We start from the raw sequence: 14595 nt of genomic DNA, 5'->3' as shown, positions 1-14595 counted from the left end.
AGACTTGACATCCCAGGACTCAGGTGATTTTCCCACCTCAGCCTCCCGAGTAACTGGGACTACTGGTACACACCACCATGCCCAGTTAATGCTTGTATTATTTGTAAAGACAGGGTTTTGCCATGTTGCCCAGGCTTGTCTGCAACTCCTGGGCTCAAGTAATCCACCCACCTTGGCCTCCCAAAGTAGCTGGGATTACAGGCATGAGCAACCATGCCCTTCAACTCTCAATTTTTGAAGGATGGATTAAATATTTTTGAAACACTGGCCAAGTGAAACTGAAGTGTCAGGCTGGATTTGGCCTCCAGGTTGGCAATTTATAGGCTCTGTTCTAGGTTTCATGGGAGAATTATCCAAAAGGAAGAGGGGAAGGAACAGTTCAAAGGTACATAGTCAAATACATCTGGAACTGCTGCACATTATACTCCTCTTAGATATTTGCATTAGTACCTTTCTGTCTTGTTGTTTTAAAACCACACACATGCAAATAAATGTCTGTTTAACTCCGTGTTCCCCAAGTTTATGTAACCATCTAATTTATCCATACTGAATACATTTTTGTCATTGACATTTTTCTTATTATGCTAACCTCAGAGGTGGACAAAGCTGTCAAATATCTGCAAGAATTTAGATCCCATCCGGGAAATTATGAAAATAATTCAATATAGAATGAAACAGAAGAGACAGTTTGAGTTTAATCTACCAGTGCAGCAGATGAGGGGGGGAGCTACCCATCTGTGGGGTCTGATGATGACACAGTAGCTTAATGAGCGAGTCTCTCTTAACCTTGGGAAGATTTCATGTTAAAAACAGAAATGTGGCTGGACACGGTGGCTCACACCTGCAATCCTAGCACTTTGGGAGGCTGAGGTGGGCAGATCATGAGGTAAAGAGATCGAGACCATCCTGGCCAACATGGTGAAACCCGGTCTCTACTAATACACAAAAATTAGCTGGGCATGGTGGCGCATGCCTGTAGGCCCAGCTACTTGGGAGGCTGAAGCAGGAGAATCACTGAACCCGGGAGGTAGAAGTTGCAGTGTGCTGAGATGGCACCATTGTACTCCAGCCCGTGTGACAGTGCAAGAATCCAACTCAAAATAAATAAATAAATAGCATTGAATTAAATGTATTTAAAAGAGCTTAAGGTTCACCCTTGTCTATATTTATTTTTTGGTTGGTTTGTTTTTGAGACAGAGTCTCACTCTGTCTACCAGGCTGGAGTCCAGTGGCGTAATCTCAGTTCACTGTGACCAGGTTCAAGTGATTCTCTTGCCTCAGTCTCCTGAGTCGCTGAGACTACAGGTGCATGCCACCACCCCTGGCTGATTTTTCTATCACCATATTGGCCAGGCTGGTCTCAAACTCCTGACCTCATGATCCAACCCACCTCAGCCTCCCAAAGTGCTGGGATTACAGGCGTGAGCCACCATGCCTGGGCTCTCTATATGTTTAAATCATTATATTTGTAAGAATTACTAGTATTCTGAAAGCATTTTTGTTACCAAAGTTTTTTAAAAGGAAATTAGACCGGGCGCGGTGGCTCACTCCTGTAATCCTAGCACTTTGGGAGGCCGAGGTGGGTGGATCACCTGAGGTTGGGAGTTTGAGACCAACATGGAGAAACCCCATCTTTAAAAAAAAAATAAAAAAAAAAAAAAGGAAATTAAACATGTTATAAATGCAATTTAAAATGGTTATAAGGTTTCATCAAGCTTTGAATGGGAGCAAAGATAAATCCTTAAAAATGATTGTCAAATAAAATAATATGTCTGGTCTTTGCTTTAAAATAATCAGGAGACCAGGCACAGTGGCTCACACCTGTAATCCCAGCACATTGGGAGACCAAAGTGGGCAAATCACATGAAGTCAGGAGTCTGAGACCAGCCTGGCCAACATGGCAATGCCCTGTCTCTACTAAAAATACAAAAATTAGCTGAGTGTGATGGCAGATGCCTGTAATTCCCGCTACTCAGGAGGCTGATGCAGGAGAATCGCTTGAATTCGGGAGGCAAAGGTTGCAGTGAGCGGAGATCACGCCACTGCACTCCAGCCTGGGTGACAGAGAAAGACTGGGTCAAAATAAAACAAAATAAATAAAATAAATCCCCATCCCCATGTTGGCCAGGCTGGTTTTCAATTCCCGACCTCAGCTGGTCTACCCACCTTGGCTTCCCAAAGTGCTGGGAATATAGGCATGAGCCACCATGCTCAGCCAACAGAATTTAAATTAAACAAGATTAACCATGATCTGGGAATTTTTTCTGCTAAGTGGTGAGTACATGGAGAGTTGTAATGTTCTGTATCCCATTTTTGTGTATATCTAAAATTGTTTCTAATACATTTTTAAAAATAATTGTTAAAATTTGCCACATCAGCCAGGCACAGTGGCTCACACCTGTAATCCCAGCACTTTGGGAGGCTGAGGCGGGCAGATCACCTGAGGTTGGGAGTTTGAGACCAACATGGAGAAACCCCATCTCGACTAAAAATACAAAATTAGCCGGCTGTTGTGGCACATGCCTGTAATCCCAGCTACTCGGGAGGCTGAGGCAGGAGAATTGCTTGAACCTGGGAGGCAGAGGTTGCAGTGAGCTGATATCAAACCATTGCACTCCCATCTGGGCAAGAAGAGGGAAACACCATCTCAAAAAAAAAAAAAAAATGCCACATCAAAAAAGATAATATTTGTGATAAAATGCTAGGCATTTACAACAGGCAACAGTGCTCATTTAATGCATGCATGATTGACTGAATGAATGAATGACACATGACAACTCTGTAAAGTGAGGTGTTGTCTTTCCCTTTTCACAGATACAAAAACCAAAACCAAAACTAAGGCCATCTGGAGTTAAAACAGTTGCCCTTGATTTCTTGACTGCTAGCTCTAAGAAGGTGAAAACTGTGTATTTAAGTAAACATTACAACATGTGAAACCATGAATTTCAAACATCTGAGGAAGAGAATGAAATCATGTCCCAATAGAAACACTGCAGAAACTCAGGTCCTTCCCTGTAAAAATTTAATCTCATTTATAATTCATTTCCAAAACATAAATATTCCCATCTTCTCTGAGGACCTATGCCTGCCTCCAAACAAAAGGAACAGCATTAAGATACTGAATGAAATCATGCATTGAATTACAAGAAGGTGGCCCTGAGCAGGAAAACAAAATGTATTCTTCATCTGCTCAGAAATAACTAATTTAGGAAACTGTGCGGGAACACTCATGCCCATTTGCAGCTTATGGTTTATTTTTAGGGAATTAAAAATATTTGTAAGTCGAAGCAGAAACTGCTCTTTTGCTGCCTTATAACTTCCTTCAGCTCTAATGTAGTGTGCTAAGAAGCAGAGAACAGTTGAGTGACGCCCTTAAGGGATGTTAGAAAAACCTTTTATATTTGAGGAAAACTGAAGAAAATCTATCATGGTAACAGGCAACAAGGCTATGGTCATAGGTAAGGAAAAGAGTGTTGTGAAACAAAAGCTCTTAGTTTTATCATCATAAAATCTTTAAGTGGATTTGAAACTTTATTAAGAGCCTCTCATACTTGGTAAGTGATCCCGTCACACAGAATAAGCAACCCATCTGATAATTTTTAAATATTTACCCAGCACTGGAGGCAAGTGAGAGGTGGCAGCTGTCAAGAACAAGAGGGAAATTATTAAGTTTTTTTTTTTTTAAGTGTCACTCTTGCCTTAGAAGAAGGAAAGAAAATAATAGGCAGATTCTCTTACATCGACCACCTAAGAGTCACACTATGAGAAGCAACAACCTCTCCTCCTCATTCCCCACCATCTGCTGGGCAGCCGCAAAGCAGCAACCATGTGTGAGTGCATCTCCATCACATTGGTCAGGCTGGTGTTCAGGTTGGCAATGCCTGCTGGGAGCCCTACTGCCTGGAACATGGCATACGGCCTAACGGCTAGATGCCAAGTGACAAGACTACTCGGGAGGAGATGATTCTTTCAACACCTTCTTCAGTAAGACTGGCTCTGGCAAGCTTGTGCCCAGGGCAGTGTTTGTAGACCTGGAACCCACCGTAATTGATGAAGTTTGCACTGGCACCTACCACCAGCTCTTCCACCCTGAGCATCTCATCACAGACAAAGAAGATGCTGCCAATAACTATGCCTGAAGGCACTACACCACTGGCCAGGAGATCACTGACCTTGTGTTGGACCAAATTTGTAAACTGGCTGACCAGTGCACGGTTCTCTCGGGCTTCTTGGTTTTCTGCAGCTTTGGTGCAGGAACTGGTTCTGGGTTCACCTCCCTGCTCATGAAACAACTTTCGGTTGATGATGGCAAGAAGTCCAAGCTGGAGTTCTAAATTTACTCAGAGCCCCAGGTTTCCACAGCTGTAGCTGAGCCCTACAACTCCATCCTCACCACCCACACCCTGGAGCACTCTGATTGTGTCTTCATGGTAGACAATGAGGCCATCTGTGACATCTGTCATAGAACCTTGATATCGAACACCCAACCTATACTAACCTGAATCGGTTGATAGGTCAAATTGTGTCCTCCACTACTGCTTCCCTGAGATTTGATGGAGCCCTGAATGTTGATCTGACAGAATTCCAGACCAACCTGGTGCCCTATCCCTGCATCCATTTCCCTCTGGACACATATGCCCCATCATCTCTGCTGAGAAAGCCTACCATGAAACAGCTTTCTGTAGCAGAGACTGCCAATGCTTGCTTTGAGCCTGCCAAGGAGATGATGAAAGGTGAGCCTTGCCATGGTAAAGACATGGCTCGCTGCCTTTTGTATCATGGTGACGTGGTTCCCAAAGATGTCAATGCTGCCATTGCCACCATCAAGAGCAAGTGTACCACCCAGTTTGTGCTTTGGTGCCCCCCTGCCTTCAAGGTTGGCATTAACTACTACCCCTCCCACTGTGGTGACTGGTGGAGACCTGACCAAGATACAGAGAGCTCTGTGCTGACCAATACCACAGCCATTGCTTAGGCCTGGGCTCGCCTGGACCATATGTTTGACTTGATGTATGCCAAGCGTGCATAGGTGTTCACTGGCACGTAAGTGAGGGAAGGGAGGATGGAGAGTTTTCTAAGCCTGTGAGGACATGACTGCCCTTGAGAAAGATTACGAGGAGGTTGGTGTGGATTCTGTTAAAGGAGAGGGCGAAGAAGAAGGAGAGAAATACTAAAGTGAAAATGTCACACAGGTGCTGCTTTTACAGGGAAGCTTATCCTGTTTTAAACATTGAAAAGTTGTGGTCTGATCAGTTAATTTGTATGTAGCAATGTATGCTCTCATATACAAACTGATCTATGCTTTAAAACATGAATGCTTTTACAGACCCAGGGGCTGAACCAAGAGATGGCTTTAGCTCTCACACCACCACAAATTCTTCATTAGCCCTCATTCTTTGACATAGATAAGAAAATTATATATCTATAAATACAGATAGATAGATAAAGAGAGAAATAGAGTTTCACTCTGTCACTCAGGTTGGACTGCAGTAATAAGAGCATGGTTCACTGCGGCTTTGAACTCCTGGACTCAAGCAATCCTCCCAACTCAGCCTCCTGAGTAGCTAAGACAACAAGCTTGCACCAACATGCCCAGCTAATTTTTTATTTTTTGTAGAGATGGGGTGTCACTATGTCTCCCAGGCTGGTGTTGAACTCCTGACCTCAAGTGATCCCCCTGCCTCAGTCTCTCAAAGTCCTGGGATTATAGGTCCACAGTACCCAGCCAAGAAAATAATATATTTTTTGATTAGTGCAAAGTGTCATACAAATACAGAGGCTTATGCCTCTTCTAGTAATATTACCATTCCAAGACACACCCATATAGAAGTGCTGGAGTCACTACTGGGTGTCAGGACAGGCCATGTGCATATGTATGTAGTGTGCATTTGTACATGCACAAAAAAAGCTCTGGTAAAATGCAGATTGAAATAGTGGGTAACAGTTGGGGAGGAAGTGTGTGGTACAGAATTAGGGAGCAGTGAAAATGAGTGTGGTAGGGGTTGTTAGTTATCCCTCCTTCATCTGTTCTTTCTTCTATAGCAGTGGTTCTCAGCCTTGATCTGCATGAAAATCACCAGGGAGCATTCGAAAAATGCAGAAGTCTAGGCCTTGCCCCTCCCTACAAATAATGTGATTTAATTAGCCTGTGGGGTGGGAGGTGCCTATTTGTTTGTTTTTAAGTTTTCCAGGTGATTCTGTTGTGCAGCCAATTTTGAAAACCACTGTTCTATAACAGAAGTTTTAACTGGGCACATTGCTATTCAGCTGAGGACTGTATTTCCCAGTTTTTGCTTTAGTTTAGTTTGGCCATGTATCTGAGTTCTGGTCATGGGCTGTGAGCAGAAGTGATAAATGTGGCCGGGCATGGTGGCTCACGCCTGTAATCCAAGCACTTTGGAGAACAAGGCGGGCAGATCACCTGAGGTTGGGAGTTCAAGACCAGCCTGACCAACACGGTGAAACCCTGTCTTTAAAAATAAATAAATAAATAAAAAAGAAGTGATAACTGTGACTTCCATATTGTGACCTTAAAAAAAAGAAGCATGACCTCCCTCCCCTTCCTTCTTCCCATCTTCTTGCTGGCTAGAATGTGGACACAGTGGGGTAAATATGGAAGTAGTCACCTTCAATCAAGATGGAAGCCATGTGCTGAGGATTGCAGAGCCACAGAGAAGGAGCCTACACCTGTCACTGCACAGTCACCAGATCAATCCAGGGTTGCTACCTTGTATATTACGATGTGAGAGAAATAAGATTCCATCTTCTTTATAGTTTTGAGCTTTGTTATGGCAACCTAATGTTTGTACAAGAGGGTTTTCATTTCTTACTCCATTAGTTTCTGGGTTTGAATGTTTTATAACATGTATAATTAGTTTTATAACTTGAAGTTTATATATAATCAATATTTGTCTATCTATAGGCAAAGATAGAGATATTTCAAAGGAGGTCCTCATTCTTTAAAAAAAAAAAAAAAAAAAAAAAAGACGGCCAGGCACGGTGGCTCATGCCTGTAATCCCAGCACTTTGGGAGGCTGAGGCAGGTGGATCACAAGATCAGGAGTTCAAGACTAGCCTTGCCAACATAGTGAAACCCTGTCTCTACTAAAAATACAAAAAATTAGCCAGGCATGGTGGTGGGTGCCTGTAATTCCAGTTACTTGGGAGGCTGAGGCAGGACAATCACTTGAACCCGGGAAGCAGAGGTTGTGGTGAGCTGAGATCTTGCCACTGCATTCCAGCCTGGGCAACATAGCAAGACTCCATCTCAAAAAAAAAAAAGTCTGAAATTAGGTCAGGCAGGGTGGCTAACGCCTATAATCCCAGCACTTTGGGAGGACGAAGTGGATGTAACATGAGGTCAGGAGGTCAAGAGCAGCCTGGGCAACATAGTGAAATCCTATCCCTATTAAAAATGCAAAAATTAGCCAGGCATGGTGGTGTGTGCCTGTAGTCCCAGCTACTCAGGAGGCTGAGGCAGGAGCATCGCTTGAACCTGGGAGGCAGAGGTTGCAGTAAGCTGAGACCGCACCATTGCACTCTAGCCTGGGCAACAAAGTGAGACTCCGTCTCAAAAAAAAAAAGACATAATCAAGAAAGTGTAAAGATAATTTACAGAACAAGAAACGTTTTTATAAATTGTGTTTCTAATAAGTGACTTGTATTTATATATGGAGTCTATAATTAATACAACTCAATAATTGTTTTATTATAAGGACACATGCACACAAATGTTCATTGCAGCACAGTTTACAATAGCAAAGACCTGGAACCAACCCAAATGCCCATTGATGATAGACTGGACAGGGAAAATGTGGCACATATACACCATGGAATATTATGCAGCCATCAAAAACGATGAGTTCGTGTCCTTTGTAGGGACATGGATGAACGTGGAAACCATCATTCTCAGCAAACTGACACAAGAACACAAAATCAAATGCCGCATGTTCTCACTCATAGACGGGTGTTGAACAATGGGAACACACAGACACAGGGAGGGGAGCACTATACACTGGGGTCTGTTGAGGGGGAGTTGGGGGGACAGTGGGGGGTGGGGAGTTGGGGAGAGATAGCATGGGAAGAAATGCCACATATAGGTGAAGGGGAGGAAGGCAGCAAATCACACTGCCACGTATGCACCTATGCAACAATCTTGCATGTTTTTCACATGTACCCCAAAACCTAAAATGCAATAAAAAAAAAAATTAGCTGGGCATGGTGGCACATGCCTGTAATCCCAGCTACTCGGGGTCAGGAGACTGAGGCAGGAGAATCACTTGAACCCAGGAGGCGGAGCTTGCAGTGACCCGAGATCGCACCATTGCACTCCAGCCTGGGCAACAAGAGTGAAACCCCATCTCAAAAAAATAGAAGATCTGAAGAGACATTTCTCCAAAGGAGACATAGAAGTGGCCAATAAGCACATTAAAGGATGGTCAACATCATTACCCATCAGGGAATGCAAAATCCCAATGAGACACCACTTCACACCTGCTAGAATAGCTAGAATAAAAAAGATGGATTAATAACAAGTGTTGGCAAGGATGTGGAGAAACTGGAACCCTAATATGCTGCTGGTCAGAATGTAATACGGTGCAGGACTTTTTTTTTTTTTTTTGCATGTCCACAAAAAAACTTGTACATGAGAGCTCATTGCAGCTTTATTTGTAATAGCCAAAAAGTGGAAACAATCCAATGTTCCTCAACTGATGAATGGATAAATAACTGCACTATATCCATACAACAGAATATTACTCAGCAATAAACAGAATTGAAGTACCGATACATGCTACAACATGGATGACCCTTGAAACATTACATTAAGTGAAATAAACCAGTCACAAAGAACCACATTGTATGATTCCATTGCATGAAATGTTCCGAAGAGGCTAATCTATACACACAGAAAGTAGATTCCTGGTTGACTGGAGTATGAGGGGAGAGACTGGCAAAGCTGGCTAAGCAAAGCAGGGTTTCTTTTTAGGGTAATGAAAATGTTCTAAAATTGATCATGGTGATGTATGCATGACTCTCTGAATATGTAAAACCATTGAGTTGTATACGTTAAATGAGTGAATTGTATGGTATTTGAATTATATCTCAATAAAGCTGTTAAAATAACTAAAGGAATTAAAATGTCACATTAGAAAATATTCACTTCCTGCAAACCATCCAGTCAGCTGCCCCTAAAATCCTTTTCCTACCTTGACCACATTTTTGGATTAAATATAACTTTCTGATTCCAGAACATTTATGTTCTCTTTCTGTCATTCCCATCTCTGCCCACATTTTCCAGCCAGCTTACGTTCTCAACAGCTATCTCCATTTCCACACTTTTATTTAGATCCTGCCTATTTGTCCTTACTCAAACTGTCCAAAATACAAAGACTTATACAATCGTGGAAGGTAAGAAATCGAAGATACCTCAGTGCTTCTCTCCTCCTACTTCCTCGCTTTAGGAGACAAAGGGAAAGAAAGTTACACGACTTGTCCGCAGTTACCAAAATACTTCTTGCTCACCTCTTCCAAAAAGCCTTCATACACTAAGTGCCAGTGTTTCATTATCTTTTTACCCAATCTCTGATACCTTTCTTTATTGCACTACCAAAGGAATGAAATACACTCATCTCAAGGGTTACATTTAAACCCACATCCTGCATCTCAGAGAAAAAAGGCAGCCCTTTTGTGTTCATGATCATTGCATCTGATTTCTCTCCTGATACAGCTTTTCTTTCCTCAATTGTCATGAATGACAGTTCAAAATTCATAGAGGGCTCACTTATTACCATCTCTGAGCAAACAGAGTCAGACTCACCAGTTTCCATTTCCTCAACTCACCTCACAGAAAACCATGCCTGGGGGCTTCAGGAAAAGGCTCTTTAGTCCTACAAAACAATAGCATCTCTACATTTTTAAATGCTACTGAGGAAAGAAAATGCCAATAAAGGGCATTTACATTTCTTTATAGGTATATACCTATATGTATGCCAAGACCAAAAGAATGAGTTGCTTTTTTTAAATCAAATGAATATTCATCATGATGGGAAACAGAAAAGCTTCTGAGGAGTGCCTGCCTCCCTAGTAATATATTTCCTGGAGAGCCAGGAAAATCATAAATCAAGTAGGTATCAGCAGTCATTATGAACTTTATATGAAGAGAAAATTTGTCAAATCCAAACTGGCCCTACATCTAAAGGGAGCCTAGTAAGTAATAATGTAAATCCATTAAAGAACAAGAATCATCAAGTCAAAGATCATGCAGGTCTACTTGGCTTGGGAAAGCAAAATAAACTGCTTGTTAAAAGGAAAAGATGAGGCCAGGCATGGTGGCTCATGCCTGTAATCCCAGCACTTTGGGAGGTCCAGGAGGGCAGATCACTTAAAGTCAGGGATTTGAGACCAGCCTTGCCAACATGGTGATACACCAACTCTATTAAAAATACAAAAATTAGCTGGGCATGGTGGCGCATGCCTGTAATCCCAGCTACGCAGGAGGATGAGGTAAGAGAAGCACCTGAGCCCAGGAGGCGGGGGTTGCAGTGAGCCAAGACTGCGCCACTACACTCCAGCCTGGGCGACAGAGCTAGACTCCATCTCAAAAAAAGAAAAAAGGATGGGCCTTTTGCTGTATTCCAACAACTGCTGGGCCCAGGAGGCATCTGCACAGAAGACCTTCATCCTTCATGAGTGATGAAGAGAAAGGCAAATGTAATTAGTCATGCTTCCCTCCCCAGAGCGGGGAACTGATGTGCAGCTGATTGAAGAAGTGATTACACAATATTGGAGAGGCATTTAAATGTTGCTCACCAGGGACCCAGAGGGCTTTCCGAGCCAGTTCTGAGAATTACACACTGTTCCATAGTGCTTGCTAATTGACCCGGTATTTCTGACTGAAAACATTTCCCCAAGGAGGTAAGTGAAAGCAGATAATGAGGACCTGACATCTCACAGGGCATCTCATGAACAAAGCTTGAGCTCTAGAGACTAGACATTATTTAAATGCAGAAAACTACAAAAAAGACCACAGCCTGAACATAAAAAGATTCAGAAGTACGCATGAAGGTTTCTGATTCTCAGTTCATACCTACCCCCACCTCTGTACGACTTTAGCCTGAAATTTAAGAATTATTTGTAACTGTCAAGATAAGGAGGGTGTAAGTTAAATAACCATGAGGTCCTCAGAATGGGCACATTTCTGAGAGCTTCATGATAGTCACTATTCATGTAATTGGACATCTCTTCATAGGAAAAGAAAGATATTTGCAAAGTTCAAGAAAAGTTCTGCACACATGAAAGCCCAATCGTTGCCAGGAAGGAGGGAAATGAAATTGGAGTGCCAGTAGAGAATTCAAGTTCTCTCAAAGTTTACTATGTATACTTCTGGGTGTGTTTCGATTGTTGATGATGACATTGTTTTGCCTACTTATAATTACAACAGATTTTCTTGGTTTAAGGGCTAAAAATACGTGTCTATCTCCACTGTGATCTGGGAATATGGCCCGTCTCTGATAACCATGTATGTAAAGTCAGTTAGTCCTCCCTGATACAGTTAACTGGCTCAGCTGCCTGGGATGGTCGAGTCCAGCATTCCAAAACTGAGATATTTTTGGCTGGGTGTGTTGGCTCATACCTGTAATGCGAGCACTTTGGGAGGCTGAGGTGGGAGGATGGCCTAAGGCCAGGTGTTCAAGACCAGCCTGGGTAACAAGGTTAAAAAAAAAAGAAAAGAAAAGAAGGAAGGAAGGGAGGGAGGGAGGGAGGAAGGGAGGGAGAAAGCGAGACAGAGAAGACAGAAGAAAGAAAGAGAGGAAGGAAAGAAGGAAGGAAGGAAGGAGGGAGGGAGGGAGGGAGGGAAGGAAAGTAGGAAAGAAGGAAGGAAGGAAGGAAAAAAGAAAGGGCCGGGCATGATGGCTCCTGCCCATAATCCCAGCACTGTAGGAGGCTGAGGCAGGCAGATCACTTGCGGTCAGGAGTTTGAGACAAGCCTCGCCAAATGGCAAAACCCCATCTCTATTGAAAATACAAAAATTAGCTGGGCATGGTGGCGGCACCTGTAATCTCAGCTACTCAGGAGGCTGAGGCAGGAGAATAATTTGAACCCTGGAGGCAGAGGTTGCAGTGAGCCGAGATCGCGCCATTGCACTCCAGCCTGGGTGACAGGGAGAGACTCCATCTCAAATATATGTATATATTTACAAAAATAATCCTGGCATGGTGGCAGGTGCCTGTAATCCCAGCTACTCAGGAGGCTGAGGCAGGAGAATCACTTGAACCTGGGAGGTGGAGGTTAGAGTGAGCCGAGATCATGCCACTGTACTCCAGCCTGGGCGACAGAGTGAGACTCCATCTCAAAAATAATAATAATAATAATTAGCTGGACGTGCTGGTGTACGCCTATAATCCCAACTACTTGGGAGACTGAGGTGCAAGAATCACTTGAACCCAGGAAGCAGAGGTTGCAGTGAGTCAAGATCGCGTCACTGTGCTCTAGCTTAGGCGACAATGAATGAGACTCCATCTCAAAAAAAAAAAAAGAAAAAAGAAAAAAATGGAGTTTTTTTCAAAGTTTTGAAGATAAGAATGTGTTTCCCAGAGAGTCCTTGGTGCTCTAGAACACAGGAGCAATTCCAGTGACATGTTTAGTTGCTGCCTAGGGCCTTGTTTCCAGACAGGTAGAGCTGGTGTCTCTATCAGGCATCCTCTCCTTTTGTCACTGAGCCACAGTCCCAGAGTGACTGAGGGGACTGGGTTATCTTTGTACACAGGAGCCACTAAAAGGAGGAGGACTACGGATGGGAGAAAGGAATGAGGGAGCCCTGCTGCGCCCTCCTATCCTGACCCAGAGTTGCTTCTCGGAGCCTTACGACAAGGGTGCTGAAACCATGGTGTGTTACAGGCTGACTCTGATCCTGAGCATTTTAAAGACTGTGGAGGGATTTATTTTTGGTCCTCACATGAGGGTATTTAAAAATCCCTATTGGAGGCTGGACTAAGCTCAAAGGATAGAGCCAGTCCTCTGCAACAGGAACAGGTTGGGACCGTTCCTGTCTGAAAGGAGGCCTCTGCCATGTGTTGGGAAGGATAAGGAACAGAAACCCAGAAATGATATGTGATCTGTTGGCCGAGCAGGAAATCTAAGTGCCATCCCTGGCCTCTACCGTCCCCTCACCCAATACTGTTGATCCTCCCACTTCCACACCACCCAATCTTTTTACATTTCCATCCTGGGATTCCACAGTAGGTAGAGATGCACAGGCTTTAAGGCACCAGCAGACCAGCGGCATCCAAGAGGCGGGGAAAAGAAGTCTTAAAATACTTTTATATTCAATATATGTATTTCTCAATGCATCTAGGTAATCATTCTAAGAAAAATACAAATTTTGGTTTTGTTAGTCTTATATGATTGGTTTTGCTTGAATTTTGAGTTGCATGTATGGCTTGATGAAGGGTGACGGCCTCTAAGGGTCTTAATCCCATCCTGTGCCTAAGTGGCTGAAAGAACCTTCTAGCAGGCTTCCCAACTTTCCATCTAGTCCAGCTCAATTTTATTCTCCAGGAAACCACTTTGTGTGATTATTCCAAAAGGCAGATTTTACCATACTACTGCCCTGCTTATAGGATAGAATTAGAGTTCCACTGCATGGTCTAGAAAGCATTCAAGATCTAGTTCTTGGCTTTATTTCTAGCCTCATTTCTCATCTCCCCTGTTCCCACCTACTCCCCTCCATATACCCTATATTTGAGATATTTCCAAATACTTGAGATCTTACAAACATCCTGTTGGGGCTTAGCAGCCAATATTCCAAAATACGGTACACTGACATGCTGAACTGAAGAAACTGCAAGCTCTCACTGACACTGCCCCTAGTCCCCAAGGTCATTCCCAAAGACCTTGGTGGATGTGGATCTTAGACAGACAACTTCTTTGGGAAAGCTGAAGTTCCTATCTGCCTAAGATCCAGACCCACCAAGGAGAACAATTGTTTTTTCTTCCCCCACTGCAAGACTAAGAATATAACCACACCTGAACAGACCAGACCCTTTCACTGTCAAAGAGACCTATTTACAAGTTAATCTCTATTCCCTATTGGTTCATTGCCCCTCAGCAGAATTCCTTTGTTCCCCTCCCATAATCTCTTTGCCAGGATCAAAGTCCCCATTCATTCATTCATTCATTCTTTCTTTTCTTTTCTTTCTGTTTTTTTTTTTTTTTTTTTTTTTGAGAAAGGTTCTCGCTCTATCAGTCCAGAGTACAGTGGCACAACTGGCTCACTGCAACATTTGCCTCCTGGGTTCAAGCAATTCTCCTGCCTCAGTCTCCTGAGTACCTGGGATTACAGGTGCCCAACATCATGCCCAGCTAATTTTTGTAATTTTTGTAGAGACAGGGTTTCACCATGTTAGTCAGGCTGGCCTCGAACTCCCAACCTCAAGCAATCTACCTGACTTGGCCTCCCAAAGTGCTGGGATTACAGGGGCGAGCCACCACACCCAGCTCCAAGCTCCCATTCTTTCTGTAACATGAAGGTGTGATGGTAGATAAGCTTCTGTAACTCACTGGGGATTTGGGTCTTCATTCTGAAGCCTCCTTCT

General features: G+C 43.3%; 1 protein-coding gene and 1 pseudogene across 3 annotated transcripts in view; one reads left to right on the top strand and one right to left on the bottom strand.

Annotated features, from left to right (window-relative positions):
- The window catches only part of NIM1K (NIM1 serine/threonine protein kinase), a 78403-nt gene that overhangs the window by 47919 nt on the left and 15889 nt on the right, over nucleotides 1-14595 (bottom strand). The gene's annotated exons all lie outside the window — the stretch shown is intronic.
- Nucleotides 3827-5174, top strand: LOC105715250 (tubulin alpha-1A chain-like; annotated as a pseudogene).

This window comes from Aotus nancymaae, unplaced genomic scaffold (genome assembly GCF_030222135.1).
Source record: "Aotus nancymaae isolate 86718 unplaced genomic scaffold, 86718_ANA_hifiasm-v0.15.2.pri h1tg000014l, whole genome shotgun sequence".
In the NCBI taxonomy this organism is placed as follows: Eukaryota; Metazoa; Chordata; class Mammalia; order Primates; family Aotidae; genus Aotus; species Aotus nancymaae.
The sequence above is the reverse complement of the archived record's forward strand: the minus strand, read 5'-3'. Positions and strand labels throughout refer to the sequence as shown.